This window comes from Rhinatrema bivittatum, chromosome 3, assembly GCF_901001135.1.
Source record: "Rhinatrema bivittatum chromosome 3, aRhiBiv1.1, whole genome shotgun sequence".
Lineage (NCBI taxonomy): Eukaryota > Metazoa > Chordata > Amphibia > Gymnophiona > Rhinatrematidae > Rhinatrema > Rhinatrema bivittatum.
In genome coordinates, this window is record NC_042617.1 from 371,362,006 (window position 1) to 371,383,066 (window position 21,061).

Sequence of the window (21,061 nt, forward strand, 5' to 3'; positions counted from 1 at the left end):
TTAAAAAGAGTTCTGGGACTCCCCCAAAATCGGGTCAGGTCCACTCAGAGCTTTGAAACTTTGGGGGAATCAGCCGGGTCCCTCCACCCAGAATCACTATTTTTTTTAAATTTAATTTTGCCATTTAGTTTTTATTTTACAAGCTCTTGAAGTTTGCCCCGTTTTTTTGTTGAAACAGGAAATGCACTTTCTGGTCAATTCCAGGTCACAGCATAGCCCCACAGCAACAGCAGGGACCTTGCTCAGGGTTAACAGCACTTAAAAGTCACTCCTACATCATTAACAGCCTCTCATATGCTGCTACTGCTGCAGGGATAACTTTGAAGCTTTTTTTTTCTTCTCTAGCTGCAACCATGTGGCCAAGGTCCCACCCCGCTGTCATTCATTCCTCTTCCAAGGCAGCTCAGATCAACTGACAGCTGATTTTGATTTCTAAGACTCACAGAAGGAAACCCTCCCCGTTCTCTTCAGCACCCTGCTGCTAGATAATGCTGCCCCCCACTACCACCACTGAGGTAAACATAAAAAAAAAAAGTTGTCTTGCTTCTGCAACTCTGCACTATGCAGCCCTGCATGGACTTGTCAGCATGAGCTAGCACAGCATGCATGCCTTCCAGCATTTACAGCAGAGATACAGCCAGGTAAATTTATATTTTAAATTTGCTTTCCCAGCCTCTTTCTTCTTCCTGCTACATTTTTATGAGCCTGGGATGGTTCAGCATAACCTCTCTTCACTGAGTGAACCATAATAACTCTCAGTCTAGCCAGATAAATAAACTTTCATTCTCTTTTTTTTTCCTTCCTGATTTTTACAGCAGTAGAATAGTTGCTTTTGATTTCTTGAATTTCCCCAGGGCTGTAAAAGTCTCTCAGGGCACTGCAGCCCTCTAGAACCCAGCAGTTCTCCAGAGTCCATGTCAGTCTTATTATTTAAAAAAATATATATACCTCCCCTTCTTTAATTTTTAATCCTTGGATTATACTGTCAAAGTACAACTTGAGTGTAAATAGCACCTGCCTTCTCACCCTATTGTTTAACAATAGGAATGTTACCAGTTCTGGGCTGAACGAAGTTATTTTTTAAAGAAACCTGGATTGGAGTACCAAAAGTTCAGACTGGAGTCAATTTTTGCAATAAACTTAATTTTTTAAGATTCAAAAATGTTTTAACCACATCCAGAAAGTGACAAGAGCTTGCTCAGTATCATCTGTGACTTTTTTTCCCCCTTTTGCTAACATTTAAAATAGCCAAACCTTTGATGCCATTGGTGCCCATGTTAAAGTGCCCAACATATTTATGACCAAAATAAAAACTTATTTGGGATCCTCAATCCTTCTACAATTGTTCCTATATCTTATCTAACTTATTTATGCTCATTTAATGTGTTTGCCCCCAAAAGACAGGGCAGAACTGATGCCATTTCCATACTTTTCACTCTATTTTTACTCATGGCAAGGGCTTTCCCAATGCCCCAATCTCTGCTTTCTTGTCCCCTGGTGTTAATTTTATTTTATTTTTTGTGTGTGTGTGTGTGTGTGTGTTTTTACTTTTTATTTATTTTTGAATATTTCGGGCCAGGACCATGGCTGGCTGCTAACTTCATGATGACTTCACCAGGATCATGGCCTGCACTTTTCCGCAACACTGGGAACTTTCCTGCCATCACTGGATGCTTCACCGAGCCTTCTACAACATCCCTATGGCAGTGCACAGCTTCTCTCATCACCAGCGGGCGCAGTGGCTCAATGCCGTTCTGATTGCTTCGTTCCCTCCTCCCTGCAGCACAAGGCAGTCTCACTGGCACCATAGGGAAGCTTCCTGCTAGTGACCTTAACACCACAGCTCACAACTGCCAGCAGCACAACGCTGCCTTATTCGGCTCTCAACATTAGGCCCTTCTCCCTTCAGCCCAGCTCTGCAGGAATTGCCCTTTTCTCTCTCTCAATGCCACAAAGGACAGGCAACAGGCTCCACGTGGCCCTCCCATGCTGCGCAGTCCCTCAAAACTCTGGGCCAAACAAGATTGTCCAAGGAAGAAAAACAAACAAACAAAAAAAAACAAACAATGGCTTATCTGAGCAGGCCACCTTATCTCCACTGCTTTCCCCATGGGACCTCAGTTAGTCTAGGGCACCAAGGGACAACTCAGGGGACCACTTCAGGTAACTAATTTTTTTTTTAACTTTAAGTCCGTTTAAAAAAAACATCACCGTGTACCTGTGAGGTGCAGTGAAACCATGTAATCTAAGCTTGTTTATCTACTGCATGTCCTACCGCTGACCAGTAAAAGAAAGAAAAACATTTTTTTTTTCATTAAATGTGGATTACCTGGCACATGAGGGACATCCTTTGTTTAGAGTAGTCCCACTATAAAATTTTCAGATCATTTTTTTATTTATTGCTTTCTATTGCACTTGTCTTTTCCCCTTCTGAAAGTTCTGTAGCCTGCGTACCTAGCGTCCATGTTAGATATTGTGTTCTGAAAAGTTATTGATATGATGGAAATTTCTGTCCCATATGTTTCTACATTTTTTTATTTGTACTATCAATTGTTCAGATGAAGGCTGCCTTGGGGCACAATGACACTCTATCCCCTGCTGGGATTTTTCTTGAAGTGTGACTGTATTGCTGTCCATTGTTTTCCAGTAGAAGTTACCAGTCTGAATGCTGTCACACTAGTCACCTTTATGGGCACGCCGACGGAATTAAGTACATGATTAATTATCAGAGAACAAAAGGTGTGCAACATAGTCACAGCTCTGTGTGCAGTACCATCTGCTATAAAACTGCAGCTCATTGTGGGAGTAGTTGGATCTATTGCAGATAGCCATGGTGAAGCTGTTGTGCTTGTCACAGGAGACCAAGAAAAAATACCTGTAACTATCCTCAGCTTTTCAGTAGATGATATGTGGGTACAATGCATTGTGCAATGTAAACTATATTTGGAATAATGACTTTCATGTTTCCATGGTTCAGTACCGATAGCCAGTGTGCAGGGGGATTTGTGTTTATAATGCTACTTTGCTAGTTTTTGCATTTCTATATAAAACAGCGAACACAATGAACAAGTGCAGCTCAAAATCACTCTGCTATTGACCATTTGAAAAGACTGTTCTTGTGGCCTGGTTTGGCCTCTGTGGGAAACAGGATGCTGGGCCTGATGGACCCTTGGTCTGACCCAGCATGGCAATTTCTTATGTTCTTAAGTTATGTTCTTACTGTATAAAAAACTGCCAGGCAAATCCTGTCCTGGAGTCACAAACAAGCCTGGTTTTCAGGGAAACTAAAATATGGAAATGAACCTAGTACTTACTTCAAACATATGTTGAAATATTTCTTATATACTTGGAGAAAACAGGAAGTGAAGCATTCTTTCCATTATCAGGCTTATCGCCATCTTTAAGCCAGTGTGAATGGTGCTACTTTAGTGGTAATGCAAATAAGGGAAAAAATAGGTTATACTCCTGTGTCTGCATTGGTGACCAGCAGTAGTCCCTGTAAGAAAAACTATTCCTTAGCAGCCTTCCATAGTTGCAGCTCAGAGCGTGTGTACTAAAAAAGGGTGTCTGGCAGAAAATGGCTGCAAGCACAGTTGGTTCCTCCCTGGGTGTGGCAGAGGGTGCAGTTTTGATTGTGATTCCATCTCTAACAGGAAAAAAAAAGATCCATATAGATAATAAAAAAGGCTGTCAAAAGGGGCTCTTGAGAGGGGGAGCAGAAAGGAGATAGGCAAAGAAAGAAGAGGCTGTGCAAGACTGCCAGGGTTGCTTGTCTGTACAAAAGGGGAAAGAAGAGAGAGAACTAGGAGAGAACTGGGAGAGACAGAGGTGAGAGCAAAGAAGGTGGGGAAGGAGAGAGGGGAGGATCGTAACAGTTCCCAGGTGTTCTCCTTGGGGCCATGACCCTCCTAGGAGATAAATACTCCCATCTTTGGCCTCATCAATGGATGTTGAGGATCTCTTTTACTTGATAGGTAGCATTATCCTTGGAGGAAATTTCTCGTTATTTGGGTGGTCTCCGGGAGACCCATGAGAGAATTATTGGTTTCAGGAGGGAGACATGGAAGACGTTGCAGACTCGTAAGGAAGTAGGCAGATGTAGATGATAGGTCACGGGATCAATTTGCCTGAGGATGGGAAAAGGCCCAGTTTATCTGGGGGTGAGGCGCATAGATGGTAATCGAATTCAAATGTGGCAGGTGTTAAGCTAGACCTTGTGTCCTGGCTTAAATTGTGATACGGTAAACATCAGACGTCTTCTTGGACTAGAGATGTGAATCGGAAACGGAATTGGTTCCGATTCCGGTTCTGATTCACCTCGTCAATTTTTTTTCGTGCGGCCCGATCGGGTTTTTTATTATCGTCTGCGCCCGAGCCGATAAACAAAAACCCACCTGACCCTTTAAACAGCTCCCTTAGCTTCCCCCACCCTCCCGACCCCCCCCCAAAATGTTTTAAAATTACCTGGTGGTCCAGTGGGGGTACCAGGAGCGATCTTCCGCTCTCAGGCCGTCGTCTGCCACTAATAAAAATGGCGCCGATGGCCCTTTGCCCTTACCATGTGACAGGGTATCCGTGCCATTGGCCGGCCCCTGTCACATGGTAGGAGCACTGGATGGCCCATGCCATTTTTAAAGATGGCGCCAGCCGTCCATTACTCCTACCATGTGACAGGGGCTGGCCAATGGCACGGATACCCTGTCACATGATAAGGGCAAAGGGCCATCGGCGCCATTTTTAATAGTGGCAGCCGACGGCCCGAGAGCGGGAGATTGCTCCCGGGACCCCCATTGGATCACCAGGTAATTTTAAAATGTTTTGGGGGGCGGGGGTCGGGAGGGTGGGGGAAGCTAAGGCTGCGTAGCCTCCCGATGCAGCCAGCCATCTGTTTCGCCTCCCTAGGCACACATGTGGCCATCTCCCCCACTTTTAAAGTGCCAGTGGCAGGAACAGCCAGGTGGTGTCCTCTGATGACTTCATGCTAGGATCTATATATGGCCACACCAAACACTCCTCTAGAGCATTGGCAATAGGTTGTCTCATAGGGATGTGCAGACAAAAAGTTTTCATTGAATCGTTGATATGTTTTCGTGGGGTGTCGATTTCGTTCAATATGGACTTATGGAGAATTCCATAAGTTGAGGATCTGTCCATACTTTTCCCGGTTCCCTAAATAAAATGTAAACCCCCCACCCTCCTTAATCCCCCCCCCAAGACTTACCAAATCTCCCTGGTGGTCCAGCGGGGAGTCAGGAAGCCATCCCTGCACTCCTTTGCAATTTCCTCACGGCGCCGATAGCCTGTGTCACAGGGGCTGCCCGTGCCATTGGTCAACCCCTGTCACATGGTCACTGGCGCCATCTTGTGCTCCTACCACGTGACAGGTAGGTCATGTGGCAGGAGGTCGCTCCGGGACCCCCGCTGGACCCAACCGGGACTTTTGGCCAGCTTGGGGAGGCCTCCTGACCCCCCCAAGCTGGCCAAAAGTTCCGGTTGGGTCCAATGGGGGTCCCGGAGCGGAGGCGCGGAGGAGCACGTGACGCCGGCGTCACTCCGCTCCGGTGTCACGTGCTACTCCGCTCCAGCGTCACATGCTCCTCCTCTCCGGGACCCCCGTTGGACCCAACCAGAACTTTTGGCCAGCTTGGGGGGGGGGGTCAGGAGGCCCCCCCAAGCTGGCCAAAAGTTCCGGTTGGGTCCAACGGGGGTCCCGGAGCGACCTCCTGCCACATGACCTACCTGTCACGTGGTAGGAGCACAAGATGGCGCCGGTGACCATGTGACCGGGGCTGACCAATGACACCGGCAGCCCCTGTGACACAGGCTATCGGCGCCGTGAGGAAATCGCAAAGGAGTGCAGGGATGGCTTCCTGACTCTCCGCTGGACCACCAGGGAGTTTTGGTAAGTCTTGGGGGGGTCAGGAGGGTGGGGGGTTTAAGTGTTTATTTAGGTTCAACGTATTCAACATAGCTATGTTGAATAAGTTGGAAGTTGCGATGCGTTGCGCATCATCACTTTTTTTAAGTTTGAAAAAAAAATAAGTTGCGGAGTGCAAATGCGTTCAAAACGAATGCATACCCCTATTGTCTCATCTACAGAAGTGCATTGCCCTGCATTCCTGTTCCTAAGTGTGTTCCTGTCTTGGCTTCTGGTTCCCTGCAGTCTGGTTCCTGTCTTCCTGGTCAGTCATTCCTTCATCTGTCTTTGGTGTCTCATCTTCTCCACACCTCCTCCTTCCTCACCTCTTGGATTGGACTTCTGGTTTTGACCTCAGACCAGCTCCTGGCTTTATCTCGGATTTACCTTCTGGCTTGACCTAAGTTTGGACCTTGATGCTGCTTGACTTCTGCCTGCCCTGACCACTGTCTGAACCATGACTCCATTTGATTGCTGCCTGTCTAGATCTTTGTTCAATCCTGACTTAACTTGTTCTTCCTGTACTGGCCTGATGCACCCACCGTCTCCTCCCTGCAGGTTGTGCCAACTCCCCATCAGTCTAAGGGTCCAATTTCTCAACATAACTCTTGCCATAAAGTCTAGCTAGACTGAAACTTTTCAGCACCACAAAGAAAAATAGTGCAGAATCCCTACAGAATCTGTCATAAGTAATTGTGCCAGAGATATAAGTGAAGAACACATGGTACAAAAGTCTCAGAATTCACAGGACTGGAGAGTGCACTGGAAAAAGAGAGAGAGAAAAAAAGGTTAACTAGACATACAGAGTCAAACAACACAGAAAATAAACAACACAAAACATTTGTTATCTACTTACTTCCAATTAAAAAATGTTGATTTTGTCCTGCTGCACCTGCAAGACAGAGTCGGGACAAAAAGGTTCACTTTCTTCATAGTAGCATTAATTACTAAATCCTTGATATAGAAAGTATAGCAGTTAATACTCAAACCATACTTGTCTGATTATTTTATGGTAAAGTTAAGAGAACCCATTCTCTTCTAAAGTAAATGTTATCTGTAACAAAAGAAAAACAAATTGTGTTAATTGTGAAAAATTCACAGTGCATTTATAAAGTTTTCATTGCTTGCTTTTCACTAGTTAAACTTGTTCTAATAAATCTGAGTCATAGCTCAGAAATTTTAAGAATTTCATCTGCTTGCTTCTGAAGTTTTGTTATTTTTATTTGGGTTCTGCCTTCCCTCTTTCCCCCTGGGAGACTTGCTGGGTGGGTTCAGGACCCCTATTCTTAATATTGGGAGACCAGGCAGGAAGGAGAATTCCTTTTCTATCCTCCCCTCTCTGGATATTTACAACTTGTTACTCCTTTGATATCACCTGAAACCCCTTAGCCATTCAATACTACCTCAGCCACTGCAGTGAGAGGTTCACTACGATTACACATCAAGAAAAATATCAATAGGGTTTGGTAGCAATCACCATAATGTCCTTCCATTCAACCAGGAGTACTTGAAAAATAACCAAACTGAGTCCTGGTAATGTTCAAAATAAAGAGTTTAATTTAATGTAATGCCCCCTGGAACCGACCTGGCGGGAACTCCTCCTATGGCAGAGTCCGTCAGTCCTCACGTTCTTGGCGCCTGATGCCTCCATCTGGGGAAGAAGGTGTTAGTGAGTGGGATTTCCCTCCCTTCACCCCAGGAAAAAAAATGGGACTGTGAACAAGATTGGAAGTATGTACAAATATATACAGGTTTATTAGACTATATAAGTATATACATTTCTACATGACTATGTACATCACTATTAGGATGTCAAACAGCACACCTATCTTCTCATGGTTAATAGTCTTAGACCACACAACTATATACATTTCTTCAAGGTAGCAAGATCATTTAATGTTTTGGCAATTTGGGGTTGTTGGCCTCCACAGTTTACCATACAGAATAGAAGGGACCTCTTGAGTTCCTACTTAATCAAGTGTTGTTATTATCCTCCCACTTTCTTTTCCAAGTCTCACGCATCTGAAAAAATGCAACTAGGCTGGTGGGCAGTGTTGACCTGGGTGTTCATTGTATCTAAACCACTGCATCTGCTTGGTACAGCTTCTGCTCTGCTGAAAGGTCCATGACAATGTTCGGGTCCCCGTGCTCCTAGGAACTCGACTCTGCCTCCCGGTCTGTCACTGGGTCCACACTCTCCTGGAGCACCCAACCACCTCCTGGAATGCTACTGGGGCCCATGCCCTCCTGGGACCCCAACTGTGCCTCTGAACCTGCCACCTGAGTCCCCTTCTTCCTGGGGCACCACTCAATCTGCCTCTAGGGTCCACACCCTCCTGGGGGACCACTTGATCTGCTGCTGGAGTCCACACCCTCCTGGGGTACCCTTTCTCTTGGGGACCACTCAATCTGCCACTGGGGTCCCCTTACTCAAGGGGGACCTGGGGTAACCTCCCTTGGTAGGTGGCTTTTTATCTTGGCTTGGGTTTATAGCACCACTATGCTCATGGCTTGTTTAGCATTCAATGATTCAAGCCCTTTTCAGTCTCATCTTTCAGTGATTTTAGCTCCACTAAGTTCATGGTTAGTTATTTGCTCTTATCCAGCCTGGATGGTTCATTTCTCAACCAAAAGGCCAAGACCCAGCAGAACCATGGAAAGAGAATGTGTGCACACCCTTCCATCCTGCCTGGCCTTTTTTTTTTCTGTTGTCTGAGCACTTGGTACACAAGGATCTGACTCTCCTTGTTAATCAGGGTGAGAATCTGCTTCCTAGGACTTTGTCAGTACATTTCTCTTATAAATCTCTCTCTCATTCAGAATTCTCCAATGTAGGACTTTTCCTGTCATAGTTTTTAACTTAGGAATTTTCTATCCTTTGATTTAAAGTGATATTTCACTGCAAGTTACCAAATGTAGTCCAGGGGGTTGTGACATGCAAATCCCCTACCTGAGTCTTTGAATCATCTATTCAATGGTTATTTAAGCACCATCACAGTAAGGAGTTTGGCTACCTTTTCAGTCTCATTCTAGGTTTCCTGGGCTGGTGGCTCATGTTACATAGCTGCATTGTCCTCTTTTTTTTTTCTCTACTGCAGTTAAATGGTAGCATGCTCTTTAACCGCCATCTCCACCATCTCCCTACAGACTGAACCAGTCTTCTTCCAAAAATCTCTTCTCTCTACTCCAAAAAATCCCAAATGTTGATCAAGACCCCAAGCGATGAAGAAAAGATCCAACAGCCAAGCTCCAACTCCTCGGTCACTCACTATAGAGTCATCTAGATCTTTAGGTTTCCTGCATAGGACATTACAGCTCAGTAAAGGGAAAGGGGTGGCGGGAATGCCAGAGGTGATGAGACAGTAAAACTTTAGTTGAAAGAGCCTATTAACTCCTTTTTTTTGTTTGTATGTTTCAAAGAGTTTCATCATTCTAATTTCAAATGTTTTCTGTTCTTATGTACTCCTAAGGTTCCCTGTAAGTACTCTGACTGTGAGGTCATTATGGGAAGGATCTTCCTTTAAGAAGGTTTCACCTACTGAACTGTAATGTTTTATGTCTACGAAGATCGATTCTTGCCCTTAACGTTTGGCTTTGTTTTAACCAAGGGTGCATCTATCTTCGCTGTTTTTTTGTTTGCAATGGATTATATAAACAATATTCATACGAATGCTAACATTTTATTTTGAATGTTTTTCCTATGTGGGTTTTTTTAGCCAGGGTTAGCCAGACAAATCTTGCTATTTCAAATTTTCCCCCCACTGACCTGCTGAATCTTGTCTGAGCTCATCATTGCTGTCACAAAATGCAGCCAGATAAAAAGAGGCAGTGCTGGAGGTATTCTCAGTTTAACTTCAGCCAGTCCGTGTTGATGTTTTAGTACTGGACTGCCAAAGTAACGTGGTAAATCTGGTCTGCTAAACAGCAGGCCTAAAGTTAGATGTGGACAGCTTTTGTTCGGCTAACTTTGGCTACTCAGTGACATTTTTGGCAGAATAAGTGCCAGTGAATATCCAAATAAAGTGAATGTACCCAGTTATCTTTCTTACTCAGTGGGTTTTTGAATATGGACCTCAATGTTCAGCAGACCCCCATTGCCTCATCTCCCTGTTTATTTTTGGCATTTCTGAAGCACTCGGAAGCAGAGCTCTGCACAAGAAGTGACTTTTGTGTTATATAGCACAAAGAATCACAATTTCCAAAATAAACCACTGAATCGGAGAACAGTAGAATTAGAAAATGATTAATATTCCTCCATCCTTAAGCTGTTTGAGCAACTAGCTTTTACATAATTACTAATCACAGCAAAACAAAATAAATCGATGTTATGAGACTTGGAAATCCAAATCATTTTTCTGCCTCCTGCATTAAATCACTCCTTTGAGGGTTGTTTTTTGTTTTTTTTTTTAACTCTTCTCTCTTTTTACTGCAGTCCTATTAATGTGCCTGTGATATACCTATTAAAAACAAACAAAAGTCCCCTATTTGTATTACCCTCTGGATCAGTGGTTCTTAGCCTGGTCCTCAGGGACCACTCGGCCACTCTGGCTTTCAAGACGTTTAAATATGCACGAGATATTAGTGCACACACTACCTCCATTGTATGCAAATATATCTCATGCATGTTCCTTGTGGATATCCCGACAACCAGACCTGCTGGGTGGTTCATGAGTAACAGGTTGAAAGCCAAGGTTGCACGGTAGAAGTTTCTCTTACACTCTAGAGCAGTAGAATCTGTAGCCACATTTCATGGTTCATGGGGCAATGCATCCATTCTATTTGCAGATTTTTTTTCAGCCTCGCAGTTGTTGCATCACTTCTGTCCTGCAGGGCACTAAAAAACAATACAACTTTTATTTTTTCCTGCCTCGTGGTCACTTCCATTCTCTGGGCAGATTTAAATTCAGCATTCTTTGTTAAGAAGCAAGGAGCTGGGAATAGTGGGTGCCAGTATGATAAAGGGGATGGAACAGCTTCCCTATGAGGAAAGGCTGAAGAGGTTAGGGCTGTTCAGCTTGGAGAAGAGACGGCTGAGGGGGGATATGATAGAGGTCTTTAAGATCATGAGAGGTCTTGAACGAGTAGATGTGACTCGGTTATTTTCACTTTCGAATAATAGAAGGACTAGGGGGCATTCCATGAAGTTAGCAAGTAGCACATTTAAGACTAATCGGAGAAAATTCTTTTTCACTCAACGCACAATAAAGCTCTGGAATTTGTTGCCAGAGGATGTGGTTAGTGCAGTTAGTGTAGCTGGGTTCAAAAAAGGTTTGGATAAGTTCTTGGAGGAGAAGTCCATTAATGGCTATTAATCAATTTTACTTAGGGAATAGCCACTGCTATTAATTGCATCAGTAGCATGGGATCTTCTTAGTGTTTGGGTAATTGCCAGGTTCTTGTGGCCTGGTTTTGGCCTCTGTTGGAAACAGGATGCTGGGCTTGATGGACCCTTGGTCTGACCCAGCATGGCAATTTCTTATGTTCTTATGTTCAGTATTCATCTCATTGCTCGGGCTAATAGGTATGTATTCTTTCCTTCTTTAGGATCTTCTGCTCATTTATTGATGGAGAAGCTGCCTAATGTAGTCCTGCTGCTCTTCATCCCATATTCATCAAGGACAGGACGGAAGCAGGTGGGGGTATCTGGCTACCATGATCTGCCTGATGGAGCCAGTATGCATTGCAAGCGTCTGCCTGCTTAGCGTATGGATGGAAACTCTTGGTGAAGGATATATGTGTGTGTGTGTGTGTGTGTGTGTGTGTGTGTGAGAGAGTGAGTGAGTGAAGGGTAGGTTTCTGCTGCATGTGCTGGAAGCTCCTGGGGTTTGTGGAATTTTGACTGGCTCTCTTGCAGCCAGGAGGAACATCCACTGGAGGCTGAATGGCTAGCTAAAAAGGGAGGGGGGAGGTTAGATTTTAAAAATCTGACTATCTGCACGGGTGATTCCTCAGAATCAGGCATCTTGGCTGCATCTAGGAGAAGTAGATACTCGTCGCTGGATGACTTGCTGGGGGAAAGGGACGATTGCTTCCTCTCCCTTCCATGTCTTCAGAAGGTTACCTGGGAGGGGAGAATGTAAATCATCTGGAGTGGGGTGCGCTCTCATGCACCCTCCTAGGTCCCTCTTGCTATGTTGTAGTACACGTGGCACAGTGGTTTTATTTGAGGCAATCCTGTATGGTATACCAAGGACCCCATTGCCCTTCCCCAAAAGTCGACCAAGTGTGAGTACCCTACTGCAGCCACTACAATCCTACCCTTCTAGACGGTTGCTTGGAAATTTGGGGAAATTCCACTGTCAGTTGGGAGAAAGGCTAGGACAGAATAAATAAATAGCATATGTATCACAGCCTAGGCAGCTTAGTGCCAGGAATAGAAATACAGTAATAGATTGGTAAATTAATAAAGAACTAAAACTATTTATTTAAGGAACAATCATTTTATTTAGTATTCTGATTAAAATATTGTCACAGATGACATTAGAAGAAGCAAGTTCTCACAGGTAAATATAAAAAATTACAAGAATGAACTTTACAAATACAGGGAACTCACTAAAATTTCAGATTCAATAAAGAAACACAGTGAGGTTGATATTGAAAGCAGTTTGTCTGGCTAAGACCCGGACTTAGCTGGAGAAACTGCAGGATTTAAAATTTCGCAGATGTGGCCATCCTGGACTTAGCTAGCTTAGTTTTTGTCAGGCTAAGTCATGGGTGGTACTATAGCAAATAAACTCACTAGTTAAATAAAGTAAATACCAACCGCAAAAATCCAATTTCTCTCAATGCTTACCTTTTGCTTCTTGTAATACCTTTTAATTTTAATTTTTATAGTTAATGTTCCATGTAAAGGCTCTGCCTACCTTTTTTGAATTAAATGTACACCGATACGATGTGCAAATGGTTGTCGGTATATAAAAATCGTTAAATAAATAAATAAATAAATAAATAAATAAAATAATGAACTTTCTTATGAAATGACCATCATAATGACCATCATAGACATACCAGTGGACTGCATTATAGTTTTCAGTGTCTTCCGTCACAGAAAGCATGAAGGGTCTAATCATTGGTAAGGCAATATATCATAGATATATATTTTTTTAGAAATTTTTGAAGTGCATATAAAATTGAATTTCTAAGGACAAAAAACACTTATCTGAGCAGAGCTGCACACATCTATTCTAAATACCACTCCACAATTGAAACCTACATATTAATACCTGATATAAAAAAAAGTTTATGCAAAATTTATACATTTATTAAGAAGAAAATCTTCTAGAAAATTTGTAAGAGAGGAAGGTGATAGTTTCATATATGATGCTATTATACAGGTATCATCCAGGTTACCTAAATAGACTTGTAATCGACCTACCACCATCCACCCGTGTTTTTAAATTTTGAAATGCTTCACAAAAATATTTTTACCATGGAAAATAAACTGTTCATAATACCTCCCTACATTTGCACAATTTTTTAAATAGTGTTTAAATCTCAAAATGTATCAGCACCGTGGTTGCTCAAAAAACACGAGGTTAAAACAAAAAAAGATCTCAATGAAATAAGTTCTTAACTGTTCGTAGTTCCAAATTCTTCGTTAATCCCGCTGCTCATAACGCTCAGTTCTTTAGGTGCTCGTTGGTCCCAACATGACCAGGTTTCAGATAAAATCCTTCATCAGGGGTTAAAGCACACTAAAAGAGAAAAATCTCTTAATCTCTTCAACAACACGACGCAGCCAGCCTCAAAACATGGCGGACTAAGCTTGTTCACCATGGCGCTCACAAACGCTGACTAGTAATTTCTTTTGTCAGCGACACCTTAAGTGTGACTGAAAACAACATCCCTTTTTGAAGTGCATATAAAATTAAATTTTTAAGGACAAAAAACAGATATCTGAGCGGAGCTGCACACATCTATTGTAAGGCACCAAACGCTGACTAGTAATTTCTTTCTCAGCGATGGCTGAAGTGCGGCTGAAAAGAACATCTGACATCGCAACGTTTCGAGAGAATCTCTCTCTGCATCGGGGATATTGATGTGCTGATATTTAAAGTATATCTTAAATTTATGTCCATAAGTTGACTATTTCAGCATCTGGTTAAAAACACATAAAATGAGAAATGGTATCTGTTGAATTCCTTAAGAAAATGAATATGTATACAAAACTTGTGTATTATAGCTTATGATGGTCCACAGGAAACATATTAGTTAAGCGTAATTGGAAAAAGAACATGATCACTGATATGTATGAAACACTGAAGGATTTATTGGGTAAAACTTGATGAATGAAGAAGAAGTGCTAACAAACAGACCCCATGGTTCAGAATGATGTATCTTTGATGGCTACTAAGCGAACAGGGAAAATAGGGCAACCAAGAAAGAGGTTGCAATAAATGCCAAAGTGGACCAGGTGTCTACTTAGTGCAGAAAGATTCCAAATTACCTCTGTCAACTGATCAGCAGGTTGTTAATACAAACAAAAAACATACTTTGAAATGTCTGTATACAAATGATAGATAGAAGTCTAAAAATTTAGATGGGAGAGTTAGCGTGTATAGCACTGGATGAAGAGGTAAATATAATTGGCATCTCAGAGACCCGGTGGAAGGCGGATAACCAAGGGGACCCTGTAATACAAGGGTACAAATTATATTGAAACGATAAATTGGATCAAATTGGTGGAGGGGTGAAACTATAAGTTAAAGAGAACATTGAGTCAAACAGGATACAAGTTCTGCAGGAAACAAAATGCAATGTTGAATCTTTATGGACACAAATTCCAGGTGAAAAGGGGACTAAAATAGCAGTGGGGGTATTTACCATCTACCTCCCTGGAATGAACTAACAGACCATGAAATGCTAAAAGAAATAAGGGAAGCTAACAAAATCAGCAGCACAATATTAATGGGTGATTTCAATTACCCCAGTATTGATTGGGTGAATGGTACGTCAGGACAAACCTTAAACCCTTATGCTGCTATTCCCACATATCTGGAAAAAAAGAGCTAAATGAAATCCTTGGTTTCTTAGCAAGGGATGATATAGGAGATAGCATTCTGTCTTCAGCTAACAGATGCTTACATACTATCTTCCATGTTTGAATAGTGCGTGCAATAACAGGACTGTTTCTGAGAATCTTCCTAGCAGAAGGTGAGTTATAAGGCAAGATCAATAGCAATGGTAGATCTATCAACTCTGTGTGCACCCACTCTTATTGAACCCATGCACACAGAAGTCCTGGCCAATATCATTCCTTGTTACATGCAATTCTGGCAGCTCCATGCTTTGTTGCCACTTAGGTCTGCCTAGTATGGACATATTAATATGCACTGTTTTATTATGCTAAATGAAAATGCTCAACTGTCCAGTGAGGAAGGCTCCCCTGCAAAACACCCTCCATTTCCATAAAGATAAAAATAAAAGAGACAGTGCTGGCCTCCCTTTTCCCATCTGCTCCTGGATCCAGCCACATCTTTTCATAATTGATGGCCTCCAGGACCTCCCTGTACCTGCCTACCCCAACCCCCTGGTACCTTCAATCTGAAACTTCTTCAGCCCAGATCATGATAGCAGCCTATGGAAATTCAGACCGGTCATTGGGAGAGATCAGCTGAAAGCCTATGCATCTAGTGTTATTGCTTCTTGCATTGCCAGGACCGAAGTTGAAAGATCCTGGTCTAAAAATGCATGTTTTAAATGTATTTGACATTTATTTTGTGCTCTAAACCAGGGCCCCTTACAATAAACAATAGAACTAGGCTGTGATATGCACATTAAGGAAATGAAAATTAGAGTACAGAAGGGTTAACAGAAAGTAATATGGACAACAAGTAATGGATCATCCTGGATGTTCAGCAGAAGCTTGTTCAAGGTGCAAGAAGCAAACAAGCCCACAAAACAAGAGAAGTTTGGCAGGCATGAGATATAACAGGAAGTGCGCGACTAGACAAATTATTGCAGTAGGACTGTAATGGAAGATAAGAGTAGAAAGGTAAGAAGGAACTAGACTAAGGGAAGGCAACCAATCCTGGAGTGCCACAAACAGGTCTGCTTTTCAGGACAATTACAATGAACATGCATCTAAATATACCCCAACCATATTCATTCTGCATAGCCTGAAAGTCAGACCTACATGTAGCACTCCAGTGCTGGATTGCCTGCCTCTGAGGTAGCCCATGAATGCATTTAAAAGTAAAAACAGCAGCTGCACAAGGAAAGTGATCTCCAGTGTATAAGAACACCTCAAAACATAATGGGGCAGATTTTAAAAAAGTACGCGAGCGCATACTTTTGTTCGCGCACCCGGCGCAAACAAGAGTACGCCGGATTTTAATAGATATGCGCGTAGCCACGCATATCTTTTAAAATCCGGGGTCGGCGCGCGCAAGGCTGCGCAAAATCGGCAGCCTGCACGCGCCAAGCAGCGCAGCCTGCCTCCGTTCCCTCCGAGGCCACTCCGAAATCGGAGCGGCATCGGAGGGAATTTTCTTTCCGGCGCCCCCCACCTTCCCTTTCCTTCCCCTAACTAACCCGCCCCCCGGCCCTAACTAATTCCCCCCTACCTTTATTTCAAAAGTTACGCCTACCCAAGGCAGGCGTAACTTGCGCGCACGGGCCAGCTGCCGGCGTGCCATGTTCCGGTCCGGGGGCTGGTCCGGAGGCCATGGCCACACCCCCCGGAAAGCCCCCCGATGATACATCGGCCATGGCCACGCCCCCAGAATGCCCCTCCGATGACGCACCGGCCGCAACACGCCCCCTACACCCCCCCCCAGGAAAGCCCCAGGACTTACGTGCGTCCCGAGACTTGCACGCACCGCCGAGCCTATGCAACACAGGCTCGGTGCGCGCAGGGGTTGGAAGGGGCAGCTTTTCGGGGGTTACGCGCATACCCCTTTGAAAATCTGCCCCAATATGATGACCTTTCCAAGGGTATAACAAATATGAGAACTAAAATCAAAAACAGGAAAAAAGAGCATAGAAATAAAGAACAACCTGAACAGAGAGAGGCTCCCTGATTAAAGAATCAATTTGAAACATGGCCATGTTGGGAGGTAGGTATCTGCCTCAGTTCTGCTGACAGCTTGCACTAGGATGACACATTTTGAGTAGACATTTTGCATGGTTATTTTACATGCAAGAAGAAAAAAATAAGGCATAACTCAGGAGTCCCATGATGACAAATGTGAGATAGACAATAGAGATAAAATTGGTTGAACCCTGGTAGGAAGACCCCAAAAAGTAGGAAAAGGAATTTTCAAAGGGACTTCACCCTTTAGAAATGGCCCTTTTTGAAAGCGTTTTTGACACACTGCATGCGCGTACTTTTACACGTGTAGGTGAGAAACGTTCCAGTGGGCATACTCTGGGTGGGGTCGAGACTCGTAGACATAACTCTGATTTTAAATAGCATGTGCGTTAAATTTCTCAGCAAAACTCTGCACTCAAATAGCAGGGGTATAACTAGGCGCACGTGTCATTATGCCAGGAATAATTTTCAAAGTGGACTTATCCGCATATACGGCAATTAACTTCTGCACAATGTTACAGAATTACCCCCTTTAATATTTAACTCTGTCCACGGTGTTTCATAAATGTTTAATAGTCATACATGAAGTAAAGATATACCCTACAATGTGACTCTTTTGTTTAGTGGTCTTAAATTTCACCTCCATTTGACAGCATCGGCCTGCATACGCTGATGGCACTTGCACTTGAATATACAATCTGCTTTATTAAAGTTAGTGGCCCACTTCTGGTTTTAGTCTGTATATTTTGTCATGACTATATATTTATTTTACACTGCTTAGCATGGAGGTACTACTATAAGTGGTATGTAAGAAATTTTAAATAAATAATAAAAAAAAGAATTGCATTTGTAAAACTGTAATGTCTTTTGACAGCCAGGATTGACAGGGCAGATTTAAACCATACAATTTTAAATATATAGAAGGTAGATAACGTCACTGGGTTAGCTTGTTAGTAAAGTGCTTAAAGCTATTTTGTAATGAAACCCAGATTTGGTTTTAATAAACATACAAACCAATAAAATCAACTTAGTCTTCCCCACCTTTTATTATGCAGGAATATTCCCTAATCTGATTTACAGGTTTGTGAATCCCCTGATATAGATTCATTTAATAATTTATATTATCCTTTGATTATACTTAAAAAAAAAAAATCCTTTACACTGTAGTATATTTTTGTCGGCTTTTTACATCATGTCATGGAATCTATATAAGACCTACTATTAACTGGTATCTAATTATAATTTCTGTGCTGTGGTTCACTGGCTTTTAGAATTATATTTTTTATGTATCAGCACATCTTCCACTGTTAGGGCCATTATCGGCAAAAGTCTTCTTTGTGTCACGGAAATTGCTTTCATTACAATGCAACTATTTCTCAGAGAACATGAAGAATGTCCGACTCATGACACGAGAAAAGGTCAGCTGAGCACCACATACTGAAAATTATCCTGTGAAAATGGAGTCTCCCGAGGTAGCAATAATAAAAGACTCCAACGCGATATAAAACATTTATAACTTTCCTTTCCACTAGGCTTTCAGGGGTGGAGGTAACACATTTTGCTCCATTGTTTCATTAAAGCGAGGACGCGAAGGCGGAGGAGCGGCTAGAAGCCAGAAGATTAACCTGACTCCTAAAGCTGATGCTGACTTGTCCTTTTTTGACGACTTTTATTCTCTTTCGCACAGCACACAGGAAAAAGGGTCACAGCAAGGAGACCGTGGAAACTGCTAGTTGCCTCAATATCCCCGTGGGCATTTTGTTTAATGGGGAATGTTTGTTCCCCCTCAAGGAAATCTTTAAACTTTTGCACTGCTCTGAGGAAGAACACTTGGGATCTGGCCTTAAGTTTCTGCTCTGGGAACTTCTAAATAGGACAACGAAGGATTCCAAGGCAAATTGCAGGCTGGTGAGAGTTGCCTTTCAAACCTGAAGCATGTCAGGTCATGATTCTGCTTCGGTTATTAGAAAGAAATAGTGGAGGAAAACAGCCGTAGAATTTTATGGGTCGACTGAGGCAGATACCAGGGTTTGATAGGGCATATAGAAATGGAAAAGGGAGCCGAATGAAGAAAACAAGAAACAGCATAAGTACTGGCAAGTCAGATGCAAAGCGCTGATAAGGAAGGCAGCGAGAGAATTTGAAAAGAAGCTTGCTGTGGAAGCAAAAACTCATTAAAAAAAACCCAAACTTTTTCAGGTACGTTTGAGATAAAAATCCTGAAGGGGAGGCAGTTGGACCATAAGATGATCAAGGGGTAAAATGGGCACTTAGGGATGACAAAGCCGTAGGACAGAGACAAACGGGTAGATTTTAAAAGGGCCATGCATGCGCACAAAAATATGTGCTATTTTATAAAGTATGTGCATAGGTTTTAAAATACTCTTCACGTGTCTGTAGCCTCTTCCCACATATTGAGAGAAAGAGAGAGAGAGATGCTTTATAGGGCTCAGCCTGACACTCAATATATGGACCATTGTAAGGGGGCACTTTGATTCAGGGTGAGTTTTTGGGAGATGGGTTGGGGTTTGGTGGTGGTAACACAGAGGCATTCAGAAGTATTCATTGTAAAATTGACATCATTAAAGAATTTTAGACATATAAGTGATGAAAATTCTAACAAGAGGAATTGATTTGTACACTGCAGTCTCTGCTAGCTGCATTGTACAAATTAACTCCTTTTCATCGCTTATAAGGACTAAAATTCTTTAATGATGTCAATTTTATATTGAATACCTCTGAATGTTTCTGTACCACCACACCCTAAACCCCATGCAAATGGCAAACAAAATTTAATGTGGACAAGTGCAAAGTGATGCACTTAGGGAAGAGAAACCCAAATTATAGCTACACAATGCAAGGTTCCACATTAGGAGTCACCATTCTTCTAGGTGTTGATAATACATTGAAATCTGCTTGGTGTGCAGTAGCATCCAAGAAAGCAAATAGAATGCTAGGAATTATTAGTAAAGGAATGGAGACTAAAACAGAGAATATCATAATGCCTATGATATGATTTCATCTTGAATATTGTGTGCAGTTCTGGTCACCACATTTCCAAAAAGACATCACAGAATTAGAAAACGTATAGAGAAGGGCGACCAAAATGATAAAGGGGGTGGAACAATTCCCCCATGAGGAAAGGCTAAAGAAGTTAGGACTCTTCAGCTTGGAGAAGAGACAGCTGAGGGGAGAAATGATAGAGGTCTATAAAATAATGAGTGGAATGGAGCAAGTAACATTAATCAGATGTTTACTCTTTCAAAGAGTACAAAGACTAGGGGACACACAATGAAGTTACTGGGTAATACATTTAAAAATAAGATAAAATATTTTTTTACTCCATGCATAATTAAGCTCTGGAATTTGATGCCAGAGGCTTTGGTGAAAGCTATTAGTGTAGCTGTGTTTAAAAAAACGATTTTGACAATTTCATGGAGGAAAAGTCCAAACTGTTGCTTGCTGATAGGATACTCCAACTTTTTGGTTTATACAATTATATTGTATACCAAAACTTGGTATATTTTTCATTTTGCATGTATTCTTCATGATGCTGGTTTTATTTTTGCCACTGTTCTATTTATCATTTTTCTGTTCTTTACACAGCTGTAAATTTGCCTCTTGGATTTCTCTTGACACAGCCCCCATGGTGAAACACAGCCATGTCGAGGGACTTTAACTGCTTGGAAGCATGACATTGAAAAATAAATATTACTCTGTATGAAGATGGGAACTTTTCTTTGTCCTATTGGGAACAGTTATACCTTTTAGACACACATTCTGCTTTAATTTGGAAAAGTCCATAAACCATTATTAAGGTGGAGTTGCAGATATTCACTGCTTATTCTTGGGATAAGCAGCTTGGAATCTGTCTACTCCTTGGGATCCTGCCAGATGCTTGTGACCTGGCTCAGCCACTATTAGAAACAGGCTGCTGGGCTTGATGAACCTGTGGTCTGACCCATTATGCCTAATCAAAATCCTAGAACATTTAGCAGTAATATAGATCAAGTTAAAGAATTCTACTCTTTGGGGCGGATTTTCAGAGCCCTGCTCGCCTAAATCCGCCCAAAACCGAGCGGATTTAGGCGAGCAGGGCCCTGTGCGCCGGG

General features: G+C 42.5%; 1 long non-coding RNA gene across 1 annotated transcript in view; it reads left to right on the top strand.

Annotated features, from left to right (window-relative positions):
* Positions 1 to 416: 416 nt before the first annotated feature.
* LOC115088794 overlaps positions 417 to 21,061 on the top strand; it is a 32,576-nt gene continuing 11,931 nt past the window's right edge. The window contains exons 1-3 of the long non-coding RNA XR_003855885.1: positions 417 to 641; positions 1,580 to 2,163; positions 11,462 to 11,550. This is a non-coding gene — a long non-coding RNA (uncharacterized LOC115088794). The remainder of the gene's footprint in view (positions 642 to 1,579; positions 2,164 to 11,461; positions 11,551 to 21,061) is intronic.